Source organism: Armigeres subalbatus, chromosome 3 (genome assembly GCF_024139115.2).
Source record: "Armigeres subalbatus isolate Guangzhou_Male chromosome 3, GZ_Asu_2, whole genome shotgun sequence".
Classification (NCBI taxonomy): domain Eukaryota; kingdom Metazoa; phylum Arthropoda; class Insecta; order Diptera; family Culicidae; genus Armigeres; species Armigeres subalbatus.
In genome coordinates, this window is record NC_085141.1 from 280,984,701 (window position 1) to 281,003,875 (window position 19,175).

Genomic DNA, 19,175 nt, shown 5'->3' on the forward strand with positions numbered 1-19,175 from the left:
TAGTGTTGCCTCAATTAATTACCTTTATAATAGTTTTATAGCGAGCAGGTAGCTCATCACATGCTGACTTCTGTTCGGTCTCTTTTCCTGACCGACCGTCGACCGGTGCAGACGCACAAGAACATTATCAACGTCAAGTGGTGGTACTAACACCGACTCTGACCACTATCTGATAAGGGGGAAACTGTGCTTAACCGATTCAATACGGATGGGTCATATATGACCCAAGACGAAAATCAGCTGTCAAAAATCAGTTTTAAGAGATAGAGCCTTGCTTTCTTCAGCAAAAATGTTCATAATTAACTGTTCCATTCAGGAAAAATATTGCGCAGGTCAGGTTACGGGCACTAGCATGATCTAGAGCATCCAAACTATCCTTGAGTTGTAATTTTGATGTTCTAAGGAATCAACACCATACTTAAACATATTCTGGTTGAATAATTAAATGTGAAATGCTTTATGATAAAATTCTGCGCCTGTCCAGTGGTATAACAGATCTTTTTCAATATTTACGATACTCCAAACTGTCCTTGAGCTCAAATCTTAATATTCAAATCAATCAACATGAAGATCTTCGATGTCCCCACTAGATTTATGAGTTGGAATAGCTCCACGGTACGTCATTACAACATTACAAATACAATACAGAATTCGTTGAACATCTACGACACTGCAAATTGTCCTTGAGCTCAGATCTAAATATTTAAATCAATCAACATGAAGATATTCGATGTCTCAACTTTATACGTGATGAGCTGGAATAGCTCCACGGGATTTCGTTGCACCATTATAGACATATGATAGAATTCGTTGAACATCTACGACACTTCAAACTGTCCATGAGTTCAATTCTTTCTATTCAAATCTATCAACAAAAAGATCTACGATGGTATAGCATGAATTTACGGCCAAAAAACGTGTATGGCGAAGTATATCTAGGGAAGATCCATAAAGTACGTCAAGCAAAACAATTACCATTCTATTATACGCTCTTCGTAAATTAGGTTGGACGTCATTTCCTCTTCCATCTTATGAAGCACGTTGCATGCTTATAAATATACAAACTTTGAAAGAGCGTCGAGAATGTGCAACGGTTTCATTTGTTAACGATATAGTTTCTCAACGTGTTGATTCAACTGAAATTTTATCGAAATTTAACTTTTACATACCTTCTCGGCTACTTCGACATAGAACATTATTTTTAACCAACCACTGCCGAACAAATTACGCCAAATTTGGGCCTCTCAACCGAATGATGGCCGTTTACAATCAACACTGCGAAACTATTGACTTAACAATGTCTCGGCATAACATTAGACAGTATTTCCAAAGAACAAACATTACAAATCCAGCAATATAAATTCAAAATCAAAATTATACATCACTTTACTAAAAAAAAACCTATTATTTAATTATACTATAGCATTACAAAAACAAACATGTATATGTATATGTACTAGTCTACGTTGGTTGACGAAATAAAAAATAAAAAAAAAATAAAAATTTTCAACACCCCTCTCCCCTTCGTCTCACTTCTTGTAATGAACTTCTAGTTTGTTTTTATTCGTCACACTGCTCAGACTCCCCCGTCCCAGTAAGGACGCTCTTTGTGAATGGTTACCAGTCTACTAAGTATTTTTTTGTGATGAAGAAGATTATTATTGAGAAACGTAATCATTGATACACTGCTTCCAAAAAGTTTACCCCTAGTGTGCTGCATGTTTTCAGCAGTGTACTAAAACTTAACGTGTCCATTCGAATCTGATTGTTTTTGATGATTTCAGAACTAAAATGAAAGTTTTACTGAAGCGCCTTCTTTTGACAATCTCCCAGAATCACATCAAATGGTTACAGAGGAGCTGAGAAATAGATTTTTTAACAACATGTTTTAGATATTAAATTTAATTCATTTTGGGATAAGTAAGGTGAAAAGCGTTTGAAGTGAAATTATTCACACGTAAATTACTTTACTCTGCAGCCTGCAGTTAGTCTTAGTAACAACCACTTTCGTGCGATACTGGAACCAATTATATTATCGATTGAATGTGTTGCGAGCTGAACTCAATTCTAGGTACGCAATGCTCATTTATTGGTTAGACCAGCGGTTCTCAACCTTTTCTCTGAGAGGTACCCCTTCGAACTTTTGCATTCTTTGAGGTACCCCCTCATAATAAGTTTAACTTATAAGATATATGAAAAACGGACCTGAAACTTTCCAATTCAAATTAAGTTTATACATCAAGCTTCCTCCAATACGTTGAGAAATTTTGGAGGCTTCCGAGCCTCTTGAAAGGAGGCTTCCTAGTCTCCTGAAAGAAGGCTTCCAACCATCTTGAAAGAAGGATTCCAAGCCTATTGTAATGAGGCTTCCAAGCCTCTTGAAAGGAGGCTTCTAAGCCTCTTGAAAGGAGGCTTCCGAGCCTCTTGAAAGAAGACTTCCGAGCCTCTTGAAAGGAGGCTTCCGAGCCTCTTGAAAGGAGGCTTCCGAGCCTCTTGAAAGCAGGCTTCCAAGCCTTTTGAAAGGAGGCTTCCTGAGCCTCTTGAAAGGAGGCTTGAGCCTCTTGAAAGGAGGCTTCTGAGCCTCTTGAAAGGAGGCTTCCGAGCCTCTTGAAAGGAGGCTGAGCCTCTTGAAAGGAGGCTTGAGCCTCTTGAAAGGAGGCTTCTGAGGCCTCTTGAAAGGAGGCTTGAGCCTCTTGAAAGGAGGCTTGAGCCTCTTGAAAGGAGGCCTGAGCCTCTTGAAAGGAGGCTTCCTGAGCCTCTTGAAAGGAGGCTCTGAGCCTCTTGAAAGGAGGCTTCTGAGCCTCTTGAAAGGAGGCTTCTGAGGCCTCTTGAAGGAGGCTTCTGAGCCTCTTGAAAGGAGGCTTCCAGAGCCTCTTGAAAGGAGGCTTCTGAGCCTCTTGAAAGGAGGCTTCTGAGCCTCTTGAAAGGAGGCTTCTGAGCCTCTTGAAAGGAGGCCTGAGCCTCTTGAAAGGAGGCTTCTGAGCCTCTTGAAAGGAGGCTTCTGAGCCTCTTGAAAGGAGGCTTCTGAGCCTCTTGAAAGGAGGCTTCCTGAGCCTCTTGAAAGGAGGCTTCTGAGCCTCTTGAAAGGAGGCTTCTGAGCCTCTTGAAAGGAGGCTTCCGAGCCTCTTGAAAGGAGGCCTGAGGCCTCTTGAAAGGAGGCTTCCAGGCCTCTTGAAAGGAGGCTCTGAGCCTCTTGAAAGGAGGCTTCTGAGCCTCTTGAAAGGAGGCTTCCAGGCCTCTTGAAAGGAGGCTCTGAGCCTCTTGAAAGGAGGCTTCCGAGCCTCTTGAAAGGAGGCTTCCGAGCCTCTTGAAAGGAGGCTTCCGAGCCTCTTGAAAGGAGGCCTTCCGAGCCTCTTGAAAGGAGGCTTCCGAGCCTCTTGAAAGGAGGCTTCCGAGCCTCTTGAAAGGAGGCTTCCGAGCCTCTTGAAAGGAGGCTTCCGAGCCTCTTGAAAGGAGGCTTCCGAAGATCTTGCTACGAAGCTACTTTCGTTACTTTCATGTGTCCCAAATATAGGCTTCCGAACCTTAAAATTCAAAATTTCAGAACAGAAGCATATTCTTACTGTATTATTCATGATTTTGTCCCGTTCAGGTAGATTACGATCGAAATTTTTAATTCATTCGACGTTTTGTCATTTTGATCTTTTGTCCCATACAATGTGCCATCCCTTAAGGGATGGGATCTTCTTCTTCTTATTGGCATTACATCCCCACACTGGGAAAAAGCCGCCTCACAGCTTAGTGTTCATTAAGCACTTCCACAGTTATTAACTGCGAGGTTTCTAAGCCAAGTTACCATTTTTGCATTCGTATATCATAAGGCTAACACGATGATACTTTTATGCCCAGGGAAGTCGAGACAATTTCCAATCCGATAATTGTCTAGACCGGCACCGGGAATCGAATCCAGCCACCCTCAGCATGGTCTTGCTTTGAAGGGATTGGATAAGGAATTGAATTCATACACTATGCTGGTCGGAGTGGGGAGGATTCAGAAGTCTTTGATTTACTACATCGTTCGTAGAATAAAAATTATAAAAACTTCATCAATAAGTTTTGATTATAAACTGTAATACATCCGCCATTACGCTTCTGTGTCCGAGGTACCCCCTGGGACCAACGAAGGTACCCCCAGGGGTACATGTACCCCAGGTTGAGAATCGCTGGGTTAGACTATCATCTCATGATACCCCTTGGTGGTATCAATGCTTATAGAAATGTTAAACATATCGTACAACGTACGTGATCATATAGAACCTCAAGCTCAAGACTCAATTGCAGTTCTGACTGAGGATACTGTAATATGTATAAAATATATAATATGTATGATAAGTTTGAAGCAAGTAAGTAAGGGTGCAACTTACTCTAATTCTGATCGATTATGGAGTAGCAACAATTCACATGTACATCCGGTCATCACGAGACGTAGACCAAGCGAAACGAAAGAACAAAAAAATTTGGATGCAATGTTTGTGATCATAACATGCTTTTTTTTCGTACGTACGTTAGTACTGTGTAATGATGTCCGTTGGAGCAATTCCAACTAACAAGCAAGCTTCAGAACCTATGATTAACTCTATTGGTCTTTTAGACCTCTAATATCTGAACTCATGTATGGTACCGTAGATATTCTGGGAATGTTATAGAATGCTTTGAAGTACCGTAGATATTTTGGGAATGTTGTAATTTTCATATACTGGTGTAATGATGTCTTCTGGCGTTTTTGCAACTAACACATAAGCTCAGTAGCCGTTGAATCAATCTGTTGGTCTTATAGACCCCCAAGATCTGAATTCAAGAATGGTTTGGAGTACCGTTAATATTCTGGAAAAATGTATTGTGTATATACTGGTGTAATGATGTCCCGTGGGGCTTCACCAACTAACACACAAGCTCGGAAACCTATGAATCACTCTGTTGGTCTTGTAGACCTCCAATATCTGAGCTAAACAATGCTTTGGAGTATCGGGGATATTCTGGGTATGTTGTATTATATATATACTGGTGTAAAGATGTCAAATGGATTTCATCAACTAACACACAAGCTCGGAAACCTATTAATCACTCTGTTGGTACTGTAGACCTCCAATATCTGAACTCAAGAATGATTTGGAGTACCGCAGGAACTCTGAGATTTGTGCATACTGGTGTAATGATGTCCCGTGAGGTTGCTCCAACTATTCCACAAGCTCAGGACCCTATGAATCACACTGTTTGTGTTGTAGACCTCCAATATCTGAACTCAAGAATGGTTTGGAGTACCGTAGCTATTCTGGGAATGTTGAATTTCTTAAATACTGATGTAATGATGGCCTGTTGGGCTTCTCCAACTAACACACAAGCTCGAGAATACTTTGAATTACTTTGTTGATCTTGTACACCTCCAAGATCTGAACTCAAGAATTGTTTGGAGTACCGTAGATATTCTGGGAATGTTGTATTTTGTATATACTGGTGTAACAATGTCCCATGGGGCTTCTCCAACTAAAACACAAGCTCGGAAACCTATGTATTACTCTGTTGATCTTGACCTTCAAGATCTGAACTCAAGAATAGTTTGGAGTACCGTTGATGTTCTGGTAACACTGAGATTTGATAAAAATAGTTAAATTATGTCTCAAGTACCATTTACAACTTCAAAATAGGATTGAGGCCCCGTAAAACGCTTTGTTGTTTATGTAGATCATCAAGATCTGAACTCAAGGAAGGTTTGGAAGCCCTGAAAGATCTCAAAAAAAATATTTTACCCCATATTTCAAATTTTTCATAGATAGCATCCGTTTTTGAAGCAGTTTGTCCAAAATTTATGTTGAAACAAGACGAAAAAAAAATCCGTATTGAATCGGTTAAAACTATCCGTAATCAACAATGTTTGGTACCGACGACAGCCGCGCTACGACTTAGAGCGACTGAAGTAACCTGATGTCGCCACAGCCTTTGCGCAGCATCTCGAGGCGACGTTTCCGGAAGTGGGTGAGCTCGATGGGGCCCCTCTTGAGGACAGCTGGAATACAGTTGAAGCAGCCATTAACGACGCAGTGGAGAACAACGTCGGGTATGTGGGGCGAAGTCGTCGGAACGGTTGGTTCGACGAAGAGTGCAGACAGATTCTGGAGGATAAGAACGCAGCGTCGACGGTCGCTGTACATGAAACATGGACAATGCTCAAGGAGGACTTGCAAGCACTCGGAGTATTCGAGAGACGGGTGCTTAGGACCATCCTTGGCGGTGTCCAAGAAGCCGGTGTGTGGCGGCGAAGAATGAACCACGAGCTCGTCCAACTCTACGGCGAACCCAGTATCCAGAAGGTAGCTAAAGCCGGAAGGGTACGATGGGCAGGACATGTTGCAAGAATGCCGGACAGCAACCCTGCAAAGATGGTGTTCGCTTCCGATCCGGCAGGTACGAGACGGCGTGGAGCGCAGCGAGCGAGATGGGCAGACCAGGTGCAAAACGACTTGGCGAGCGTGGGACGTATTCGAGGATGGAGAGATGCGGCCTTAAACCATGTATTGTGGCGTCAAATTGTTGATTCAGTGTTATCTGTTTAGATGTAGACTAAATAAATGAATGAATCAACCTTATTCTCGTGGTACTTTATTATAATCATTTCGTTTGTAATCTTGGTCCTCCGAACGAAAAACCGATGAAAATGGATCTAAAACGTTAGTGTTCGGAATATGAGTCATGTTCGGGATTTGAGTCAAAACGGTATTCAAATCAACAACAAGCGATGACATTTGGTCGAGGTGCTGCCAATTCGCACCAAGTGCCAACAAAATTTTGTCCATTTTTTGCCCAAGCTTTCGTTCAGCAGATTTAATCGAAAGCAAATCATATCGGATATCACTCACCGTCATAATTGAAGTTATCCCATAACAAATGTACGTTTGAGTTGATGTGAAATGATTTCCGTTTTGCTTGTACGAACAAAATACCACAAGTCAGTTGAAAAGCCGATGCGTTTTCATTGTCCACTTATTCAATCACCAGTTATATTTATACTGGTTTCAAACTGTGGCGTTTAGTACCCTCACTTTTACCTGTTGAACGACACAACGGAGCAATTAAAGTGTTTTGTAAGTCATACAAAAACTCTATTTTTAACATGCACTCACGTGCAAAAAAAATCTCAAATATAGATTCTTTGAACAGGGAGATTGTGAATGTGACGCCACGGGGTTCAAAGCAGTATTGTAGAGTATTGTATGGTCTTCTGGACAGTTATAAAACCAAATCACTGTTTTGCTTTCGAAAATCGATCTGAACACGGTTTGGGCATTAAAAAATTTTATTTCGCGATTTTGTCAATTTCACACTTTGATTTTTTAGAATTTAGTTTTTCAAGTTTTTCATCCTATTAAATAATTTCTTTAATCTATTAATCTTTTTTTTGATTTTTCAACATATTAAGAGTTTGAAAATTCTTATTTAATGCTGACTTATTGCGATTTAAGAAAAATCAGATTTAATTTTTTATTTTCCGTGTAACTAGTTGGATAAATAATTTAGAGTTTAACATTCACAAATATAACTTTCTATTTAATAAGGTTAGTTGTAGAAAAATATTAAACTAGACATATTTCACTCTTTAGAGGTATATGAGCGAAAAGACAGAGGAACAAAATATTCCTCAATTTTCAATATTTTTTGTGTAATGTTTAGAACTTTGAAAACTAACTTTAAATCACATTTAAACATGCATTGCAGTTTATATTATTGATCAACATAAAAAAAATCGATATCTGATCAATTGAAAATTATAATAAATAATTAAAATACCCCGTCTGAAGGCGGTCTTGAGCATTAGAGGGTTAAACTCTTTTAATGTGAACAAGTTTCAATCTGATTTCATTTTCAAGAAATTACGTTTGCCAAACACTCAATCTGTTCGTATGAAGCAAAGGAACTACACGTCTTATCTCTCAACAACGATAATCAACTTAAATGCATGATTAATTTCTGCAGAAAACGTCCTGAAAAACCTACGGCGCAGCAACATAATTATTTCATTTAATTGAAAATTTTGAAAACTTGAATAGAACACTGCTGGGGAAACCAGCGAGTTTGTTCTATTTTGCTCCAGATTCAAACTAGAATAGTGGTCGCAAATTTGGAATGAAACTGAATCACTACTGATTTCACTCTTAGGTCGAAAAAACAACCTGAGGAAGATCAGGCAAGATCGTCTAGTTTAAAATAAAAATGTAAGTTTGGTGCTCCAGTTTTTCATCTCATAGCTTTCAGATTCATCTTATCTTTAACAAAGAAATGGAAAGTTTCTTTTTGTGATTTTTTAAACATGGCGTTATTAGCATTAGCGAAAAGAATCTATATAATTGTCACTTTATTTTTCTGTTTCGAGTTGAGATGAATTACCATGGGATAGATAATGGAACAGTGTAATAATAATAACAAATAATGTAGTGAATCGAAGAAGAAATCTAATGGGTATACATTTTTTCACAATCAGCTTTATGCAAACTATTAACTTCATTTTAATTCGTGTGACGAAAGTTTGCAGAATGCTGGATCTTTTCAATGGTAAATCTGACCAGACCGCAAATACGAATTTATGTAAGGACACGGCAGGTATCTCTGACCAACGTCTTAGGCGCTAAAACCTACGAAAGCAACGTCATTTTCTTGAACTCCACAATAGCAGAACGTTACTCCTATGGTACGGATGAGTTTGACAAAAAGTGTCACTTTCATTGATTTTCGAGACTATGACGTGAATACGAAAATGCCTTCCTTAGCCCTATCGTTTTATTCAAACAAAAAACATAATATCCATGGCCATCGATGTTAATTATGCGAATTATCAAGAACTAATCATAAGGATTTATCGAAAACGAACATAAATGTGTGTCCCGAATGTATGTTTCCTAATATATGGAAAGTATGATTTATACCTATAAAAAGTGCTGAGATTATTTTTAACACATATTAGTGCTGTTACTGTCATTCAAAATGATGTTCAGTATCTAATACCCACGAACTCAAAAAATAGTAAGCGTATTTAAGTATCAAAGTTGGCTAGAAATTCGTAAAACATCATGTCAAGCCGACAAAACTAAGCTTGGGTTATTCACCAAATGTTGAACGGCAATTTTTTTTCACCTATTGTTGATCGCACGTTTATTTCTTATGGGAATTCAACAATAGGCGAAAAATTTATTCGTTCAACATTTGGTGAATTCCCCTATCTGTGGTTCCTAACGCAAGAAACAAAAAAAGTCAAGCACCCACATGCACGGATGATCGTTCGATACCGTCGAACGGTGTAACACAAACCGGATTGTATTCACTGGATGAAATATCATCAAATGTTGACGTCACTAAGCACACTACAACACCACTTGAACATAGTCCACAAGTGGAAAAGTTTTTTTTTTGGCTCGATGTTCAGCTAATTCACTCACCAGAACGTTCTAGACGACGTTCATTACACGAGTCGCGGAATCCGAGAATGGCGTCGAATCCTTATGGAGATCTTCACTGCTTCCCCTTCAACTCTTACTCGAATCTAGACAGTCAGCCACTTGTTGACGACAGCAAACCCACTTGACTTTCCTTTCTGTTTGCCTGCCTTTTGCGGGCGGAATAATGCTAAAAACACAACAATTCCAAACGTATGTACTTACGATCAGGCCGACTGCTTCCCGTAGACTGATACGATGCGCGAGACAAAAAATAAGGCTTCTACCGGTTCGCACCAGCAGCGTGGCCCACCTTCACCAGTGCCAAACATGTGGCGGTTCAAGCTTGAACAACAGGTCGCCGCGCCGGTACGCGGCACAGTAGAGGGCTGTCCAACAACAATCTGGGAAAATTATTTTACAAAAATGTTCCTAGAATTTCAAATCATCCCAAAAAACTTAGTAAAAACTTATAAAAAACTTATAAAGTAATAGATTAAAAGTTTCAGACTCTTACACATTCACTGTGAGGAAATGTTATTCGTCACTGGACATTTTTGTATAGGGGATAGACGGCTTTGGCAGGTTTTGTTCTATTATTGTCAAGGGGTTTTTTTGTCGATCAAATTTTATGAAATTTGGCCACAATATTCTTTGATATGCAAAGAATGTTTAGGCCAAATTTGAGCATAATCAGTCATAAAAACCCCCTGCCAATAATAGAACAAAACCTGCCAAAGCCGTCATTCCCCCTATATTGGTAATCCAGAGAGCAATAGCGCGTTATGTTTCAGTCCTCAATCTGTCATGCTCTTTCGAAATTTAACTATTCCATTCCATCTAACCGAAAATATGTGGATCAAATGGTTTTTCACAAGTAGGCGAGTTTATTTAAAAACAAGGTTCCATACCAGCACTCGGCCACTATGCATCGCCACGCCGCGCCGGTCATCCGGTTCGAACACTTCGCATACCTTACCTACATAAGAGGGCATTGTTAGTGCGCAGTTATGTACGGTGTGGTGGATGCACTTTATGGATTAATGTTTGTTTCAAGATCAAGCGAACGTTTTGTCAGACAACGGACGGAGTTAATCGATTATCAGATAGAACTTTGTTCAAAAACAACTATTTAGAGAGCTTATTAAAAATGTAAATCGACCGAAACACTAACCTATACTTCGCCATTGTTGATTTTATTTAGAAAGCTAAGTGGGTATATAACGAACCTCACCATGAACACAAATTACGTAAGAATTATTCAACATACAATCCGGATTGGAGGAAAAGCTGCAGCAGAAGATGCAAAACAAAAGAAAATAAAAACAGGTTTCCAGATTTCCTCACAACATGGAGTGAGTGTAAGAATGTATGGGCGATTCCGATTCGGTGGGGTCAAACGTGAAAGACTTCAACGTTAGTAACAACAAGGAAACATTCCAAAAACACAAGGCGGGGAAACTGATTTGCAACAGCGACGACGATGATAAATCCGCTTGGACTTCATTCAGCCACTTAGCATTATTGGCTGAATGGTGATCGGACTGTGGAGCGCAAAGAGCTGATAGTGTCGTGGTAAACCTTTCTTCTGTGTTAATATTTTTTGGGTGAAAGTCGACACATCTTAGTAGTAAATTAGCTTGTAGTAATCTTGGACACAGTAGATTCAAGTGATTAAACATGTATATTTAATATGATATCTTGTAAACATTTATTGGAGTTTCGCTCCACGCTTGTATGGAACTAACTATCACAGACAAACGGACATAACAAACTAAAAATTTACCGATATAATTCATCGTCGCACAAATCCTACCGTCATTGTTGTTTCCATTGTTTACATTGCGGTGGTGAGCAAAATTCGAACTTGAAGAAAAACGATTCGTGCGCTGTGTGGTGTCACTTGGCCAAATAAATATTATTTGATCTAACCGGTAAATCAATAACCGATGATGTTTGACTGTCTGTGTAAAAAGTAGCTCCAGTAGAAACACCATCTCTGATTGGTAGTTTTTGCACACGCAATTCAGTTAGGAGTGGAAGTATTTTTCATATATGAATATTTATGACTTAAGAATGAATAAAACAATAAATTTAGCTCAGAAAATTTCAGTCGAGCAGTTAAATTGTCTATGATTATGTATTTTCGATTCTCTAGCAACAGTATCAAGTTTTTCGATACATGTGAAAAAGAATCTGTTTCTTTGACGCTGATAGGATGAGTAGCTCCGAATAAAAGCTTACAGTTCTGGACTTCTATTTCATAAATTACTATATACTCATCCATAGTCAGACAAATTCGTATTGATTTTTCATAGTTTTTGCTAAACACTATTTCTTACATTCGAAGTAAGCCTCCAGCATTTTTTTTGTCAACATCTAAACAGATAACACTGAATCAACAATTTGACGTCACAATACACGGTTCGAGGTCGCATCTCTCCATCCTCGAATGCGCCCCACGCTCGCCAAGTCTTTTTGCACCTGGACCTGCACCGCGAAATAAATAAATTGACTGGATCTGTTGAAAATAGTACCCCGGCTGTCACACCCGGCTCTCCGCATGACACCTTCTAGCGGAATGTTGAACAACAGGCACGAAAGTCACAAGCACTGGAGTGTTGAAATTTAGATTTGAGCTCGTCAATGAATTGGAGGTAATCTAATCTCCTTTTGAAACATATCAGATACATTTTATAATTGACATCATTAAAAGGTGTTGAGGAAATGGATATTTTGTTACTGTGTTCTATAACACCAGCGAATAGGATTGAAAATTGTTGTAGTGGGCTTGGGCTTCATCAGCATATTTAAAAGCTGAGGCAGCGTTGATCCGGGCTTGGCAGGTTCATGTTCCAGTCATTTAGATGTTTGGTAAAGTTAAGTCACTCACCCACTCAGGATCGTTTTATGTATCAAGATTGTAAAAATAGTGCCGGCTACATCAGTAAAGCCACTTATGTTTTTAGAGGAGTGTCCAAGCTCCTTCATAGAAGTCTTAACAGCTCCCCCAGGTCTTATCCGGTAGTCGTTAGACTCATTGGGATCAAAGCTGCCTATTTCTTTGTGATTTAAAGATGATCATCAACTCCCCTTATGAAGCCAACTATCTTAAACATGTTTTTAACACTAGCAGCAGCTGAATTCCGAAGGTCCAAGAAAAAATTGAAAAATTTCTTTAAAAATTCTCGTTCTCTTTCCAAAAATTTCTTGTCTTCATACCGTATTCCGAAAGACTGAAGAAAAAAAAAACAAAAACTTCTTGCGAAGAAAAATATTATTTCACATATTTTCCACTAGATGTCTTTTGACAACTATTTACCGATTGTTCAAAACATCCTCATATTGAAAATAAAGCTTGCTTCCGCTTATTGGTATCGAAATAATGAAGGGAAAAATAGATAAACATCCAATACAAATATTTTCTTCACTAGGAAAATATGCAGTAAACAGCAACATTGTTGTGATTGCTAACTGTCTGAAAAAACGAATGCTCTAATTTTATTACCTCGAAAACACCAAACCATTAGCATTTGGCTTAGCTTTAGCTTAGCTTTAGCTTAGCTTTAGCTTAGCTTTAGCTTAGCTTTAGCTTAGCTTTAGCTTAGCTTTAGCTTAGCTTTAGCTTAGCTTAGCTTTAGCTTAGCTTTAGCTTAGAGCTTGCTTAGCTAGCTTAGCTAGCTTAGTTAGCTGTTTTTAGCTTAGCTTTAGCTTAGTTGAAGTTAGCTTTTAGCTAGTTTAGCTGTTTTAGTTTAAGCTTAGCCCTTAGCTAGCAGTTTAGTTTTAGTGTTTTAGCTGAAGTTCTTTAGTTAGCTGTTAGCTCCAGTTTAGTTCTGTTCCAGCTTTTAGCTAGCTGTTCCAGCTCTGTTCTGTTCCTGTTCCCAGTGCTCCCTGTTAGTCTGTCTGTGTCTCCCCTGTTCACCACCCCAGTTCACCCCACCTGTTCTGTTCCCACCTCACCCCACCCCAGCTCCCACCAGCCCTGTTCCCAGCCCCAGTTCCACCCCACCTGTTCACTCCACCCCAGCCTCCACCCCACTGTTCCTGCCTGTCCCACCAGCTCCCACCCCCTGTTCCACCCCACCCACCCAGCCTGTTCCCAGCCCCAGCCCCCACCAGCTCCCCAGCTCCCAGCCCCACCCCAGCCTGTTCCACCCTGTTCCCAGCCCCAGCCTCAGCCCACTCCCTGCAGCTCCAGCCTCAGCCCCCAGCTCCCTGTTCCAGCCCCACCCCACCCCAGCTCCCTGAATGTTCCCAGCTCCCAGCCTCACTCCCACTCCTGTTCCCAGCTCCAGCCCCAGCTCAGCCTGTAGCTTAGCTTTCAGCTCCCAGCCCAGCTCCAGCTCACCTGTTCCCATTGTGCCTCCCAGCCCCCAGCTCAGCCTCACTCAGCCAGCCCCACTCCACCCCAGCCTTTAGCCCAGCCTTTCAGCTTCCTGTTTAGCCCCAGCTCCTTAGCTTACCCAGCTTTAGCTTTAGCTTAGCTTTAGCTTAGCTTTAGCTTAGCTTTAGCTTAGCTTTAGCTTAGCTTTAGCTTAGCTTTAGCTTAGCTTTAGCTTAGCTTTAGCAAAAAACGCCCCGATTAGCGAACGATCACTGTACTTTTTATTATAATAGTTCAGCGGTTCTCAACCTGGGGTACATGTACCCCTGGGGGTACCTTCGCTGGCTCTAGGGGGTACCTCGGACAAAAATGCGTAATGGCGGACGTGTTACAATTCCAATCAAAACTTATTGATATAGTTTTGAAAATTGTGTATTTTTATTTCAAAAATTTAAATTGTACATAATATGCAATGCGATCAATAAATCCCAATTGAATTCTGCCTTCCACAACCAGCACAATGTATAAAGGGCTGCGGAACAAAAGATCGAACGAGCAAAACGTCGAATGAGCAAAATTATTTTTTTTTTTTTTCACTAATGCTCGGCTGCTTCGTTGCAAGAGGATTAGAAGCATCCTTCTACGCATCACGGAAGCCTTCTTCCTAGCAGCTTGAGGGCCTTCTTACAGGAGGCTCGGAAGCCTCCTTTCAAGTGATTAGGTTGCCTCCTTTCATGAGGCTCGTAAGCCTGCTTTCAAGATGCTCGGAAGCCTCCTTTTAAGAGGCATGGAAATCTCCTTTCAAGAGATGCTGTAGCCTCCTTTCAAGAGGCTCGGAAGCCTTTTTCAAGAGGTTCAGAAGCCTCCTTTCAAGTGGCTGAAAAGCCTCTTTCCAAGAAGCTCGGAAGCCTATTTTCAAGAGGATCGGAAGCCTCCTTTCAAGAGGCTCAAAAATACCTTTTAAGAGGCCCAAAAGCCTCCTTTCAAGAGGCTCGGAAGCCTCCCTTTCAAGAAGCTTAAAAGACTCCTTTTCTAGAGGCTCGGAAGCCTCCTTTCAATATCTTTTCAAGAGGCTGTGAAGCCTCTTTTAAAGAGGCTCAGAAGCTTACTTTCAAGAAGCTAAGAAGTCTTCTTTCACGAGGCTCAAAAACCTCCTTCCAGGCTCAGAAGTCTCCTTCCAAGAGGCTCGGAAGGCTCCTTTCAAGAGGCTCGGAAGCTTTATTTCAAGAGGCTAAAAAGCATCCTTTCAAGAGACTCAAAAGCATCCTTCTAAGAGGCTCGGAAGCGTCCTTTCAAGAGGCTCGGAAGCCTTCTTTCAAGAGGCTCGGAAGCCTAACAAAAGGCTCGGAAGCCTATTTCCAAGAGGCTCGGAAGCCTCCTTTCAAGAGGCTCGAAATCCCTTTCAAGAGGCTCAAAAGCATCCTTTCAAGAGGCTCTAAAGCGTCCTTTCAAGAGGCTCGGAAGCCTTCTTTCAAGAGGCTTGGAAGTCTTACAAGATGCTTGGAAGCCTCCTTTCAAGAGACTCAAAATCCTCCTTTTCTAGAGGCTCAAAATCCTCCTTTCAAGAGGCTCGGAAGACTCCTTTCAACATCCTTTTAAGAGGCTGGGAAGCCTTCTTCCAAAAGGCTCGGAAGCCTTCTTCCAAAAGGCTCAGGCTAGGAAGCCTTCTTCCAAAAGGCTGAAGCCTTCTTCAAAAAGTCTCGGAAGCCTTCTTTCAAAAGGCTCGGAAGCCTTCTTTCAAAAGGCTCGGAAGCCTTCTTTCAAAAGGCTCGGAAGCCTTCTTCCAAAAGGCTCGGAAGCCTCTTTTCGAAAGGCTCGGAGGCTCGGAAGCCTCTTTTCAAGAGGTTTGGAAGTCTCCTTTCAAGATCCTTTCAAGAGCACCCTACAAGAGGCTCAGAAGCCTCTAATGAAGAGGCGCTGTAGTCTACTTCAAAGGGATTCAAAAGCTTAAAGGAGCTACCCTTCAAAGGGCTCGGTATTATTCTTTCAAAAGGATTGGAAGTCTAATTTCGAGAGGGGGTACCACAATTAGTGCAAAAGTTCCAAGGGGTACTTTTAAAGAAAAAGGTTTTATAGTAGCGTTTATTTAGCATTTCCACAGTTATTTATTGAAAGCTTTTCTATGCTTGCCATTGCATTACTATGTATGTATCTTGAGTGGCAATTAAGTACAATGGATGCATGCCCAGGGAACCGAAAACATTTTGCACATTATTTTACACTCATTATGGGAAGTGAAGACTCAATTATACAATTATACTCCGCTTCAAATTTCATCCTAGAAAAATCTCTTATCGAATTTCTCCCACAAAAATTTGGAAGAAATTTGAATTCTCGTTTTCTTTTTCATCTGTCAAAAAATTTCTTCCACACTTTCGTCGGAATTCCAAAATAAGAAAATTTTGGAAATCACTTCGAGAATTTCTTTTCTTACAAGAGATTTTTTGGCCGGAATTCGGCTGCAGTATTGTTATTGATTGAGAGAGATAAACGGCTTTTTCGTGTGACGTAGTTTTCAAATCTTCTGAAAGTACCTTTACTCTTCAAAATAGTGAGGCGAAACAATGCTACTGAAGCAGACTTTTTCCTTAGGGCACACGATGCCGGCAGATATCCATTTCTCAACAAGTTCTCCGCCCTAGAATGGTTTCATTCGTTTTGCCAAAATCTCACTAGGTAACAGCAAAACTGGCCCGTATTGCATTTTCCGGCTTCGTGTTAGTCAGAGTGAAGAGAGTTTGTGCTTCGATAATCCAGTGTTCCACTAATAATTTAAATCAAGAATGCAAATTTAAAATCAATGAGCGAGCACCTTACCTCTCAAGCTCTTTAAAAATTTGTTTTTTTTCCTGATTCAGTTTAAATATCGTATTTCGAAGAATGATTGGCTTCGTAATGTCCTTTCAGATCATCCTTCAGCACAGCAAAACTTTCCGAAAAAAATAAACAAACCGGATTTTCTTTGTTCAACGTGAATACGCAACATTCCACATCAATCTTTCGTTTCATGAGGACATTCGGGTCACTCAATGCAACCATTTTAAAACATGTAAAACACTATTTCTCGGGTACTTATTCAAAAGGACGTATGTGATTTTGTAAACAAAGATTCAAATGTCGATTGGTCCAATCTGATGGCTCTCCCACGAAAACCAACACCACCAACAGGTAGCCAAAGGCTTCTCCTACCTGCCTGTGATGATGGTTTGCGTGGGAGTGCTATCAGATTGGTCAAATCGACGTTTGAATCTTTGTTTACCAAATCACATACGTCCTTTTGAATAAGTACCCGAGATTTCTTCTTTCAAATTAAAATGAAAGGAATTATTGGAACACAACAAATGTAAAGGACTCGATTAACAGACTAACTGATTAACAGATTAGCATACAGACTTTTTTTTACCCAGTGATATCCTACAGTATTTAATAATAAATTATAAAAAAGCTTCTCCAGCTACATAGAGAAGGTTGTGGGCCGGTTGTGAAGTATTTTCTGCCACAGCGCGCGGGCCACAAAAATTGGAAAAAAAGGGATGCATCCGGACCGCGGGCCGTAGATATAGAGAGTGCACCGAGTCGCTCCTTTCCTCTGGGATTGAAGCCGCAGTTTACACCGGTAGTTGAGCATGAGTATGAGCATTATAACCGCACAATTCGTAGTTGCTACTCCGTGATTGACTGAACTTACGAAATTGTACAGAGAACACAATGAATGAGGCTTGTGATTAGCTACTCATTCTCAATGTACATGTTTCGGGAGCTCAAATATTTCGGTCATATAGGAATGGAAGGGTTATTAGTCCGACTCTCGTTGCTACTAGAGACCGAGTATACCTCTGCATCTCCACGATTGTCTTGGGATAGGGTATCGTTTTAGTTACACAGGATAATTTATCTGGATTCACTTTGGTAAGCGATGCGATCTATGGGATGAGAAATAACACTACTACGAGTTAAAAGTTAAACATGCATGCCCGGTGGCATATGAAAACTGAGGAGATTCGCGTTTTGGACGACCGCACGGAAGCGCAGCACTCTGTACTCACTTGCTCGATGGCTACAGCAAACTATTGAAGAACGCACGACATGCGCATGAGCCACCGAACACAAGATAGATATTTTATTTCTTTCCCGACGACTAAAACACGCACTGCACTTACTTGTTCGATGGCTACTCTTATCGCCGGCCGCGCAATGCAGAACACAGTATTTCGACAGATCGCGCGATCGTTCTGCTGTCCAGAACTAGAGAAAACAAGCACTCAGCCGCAGTCTACATCGGCAGTTCTGAATAAACTGTTTCCAGAAAACTGGATGAAGCAGAATTATTATGTTTTATCATCTGATGCAATACTGGTTTTCTTGAACATATCTTTTTTTCAACCCTACACGGTTAGAAAAAAGTACCTAATTTTAAGTACTTTTTTTTCTTTTGCATCTCCCTCCCTCTTCCCTTTGTTGTCATAAAATGAAGAGCAAAACCATTCAATAAGGGCATTAAAGTGTGGGAACCCAACGTTGAGTAATCTCATGTTTACAAAAGTTGAGTGAAATTTACCTAACTTTTGGTTAGTTTCTATTTAAAATTAAGTTTATTTTACTTAATATTAGGTGAATTTTACTTAATTTCAAGATAAAATTACTTAATTTTGGGTTCCCACACTAAACCCCTGATTTGAGTGAAAAGTACCTAATATTAGGTACTTTTTCTAACCGTGTAAAATAAATTGAAATGGAAAGTTTACACTCAGATTTTATGTAAATGTTTGTTTTGGAATGAATCTTGTTTTTAATGTAGCATGAAAATTTTGATTTGCCAAACATGTACCAAATCTCCTTATCAACTATAAGAAAGTACACTGGATTCTGTTTTTACACGATTTACAATTTCTCAATTTTGCACTTATTCTCAATGTTTTGCACTTATTCTCAATGTTAACGCATATTAATTACCATGTGATTTTTCTTTGAATTCAAATTTTTTTTAAAACATGTTGCAAAGACTTTGGTGGCAAATTGAAATCACACGCTCAAAATTACGAGCGAAAAAAAAATCGTGTAAAAACAGAATCCTGCGTGCATTAGTTGCTCCAATTCTTTCACAAATGTCTTTAAACATGATTATGTACTTGTTTTAGATTCTAGTACTTCATGAGCCCAAAAAATGGCAATTTGGTGCGTTATGAACGTCGGGGGTGACAATGGCTCAAATGGGGTTTGAGAATGGGTCACTGATTCAACTACTTAAATTGCTTTAGGAATAGATTGAACGTATCTGAGACCACAAAAACTATATTATAAGGTCTCGATTTAGTTATCCGACCTCCAGACTGTCGGTGAGAGCGATGTCCTATTACCACCCCCAATAACGGTATCGTAACTATTTACTTTTTTAAGAATAACTCTTTCAGAATATACAAAAAAATATA

General features: G+C 40.1%; 1 protein-coding gene across 3 annotated transcripts in view; it reads right to left on the reverse strand.

Annotated features, from left to right (window-relative positions):
- LOC134224622 (retinol dehydrogenase 14) overlaps positions 1-10,618 on the reverse strand; it is an 86,402-nt gene extending 75,784 nt beyond the window's left edge. Inside the window, exon 1 of one of the 3 annotated variants that reach the window (XM_062704050.1) lies at positions 10,597-10,618. The gene's annotated coding sequence lies outside the window, so the exon portion shown is untranslated. The other 2 variants (XM_062704049.1, XM_062704047.1) reach the window with 2 other exon arrangements.
- Positions 10,619-19,175: the final 8,557 nt, after the last annotated feature.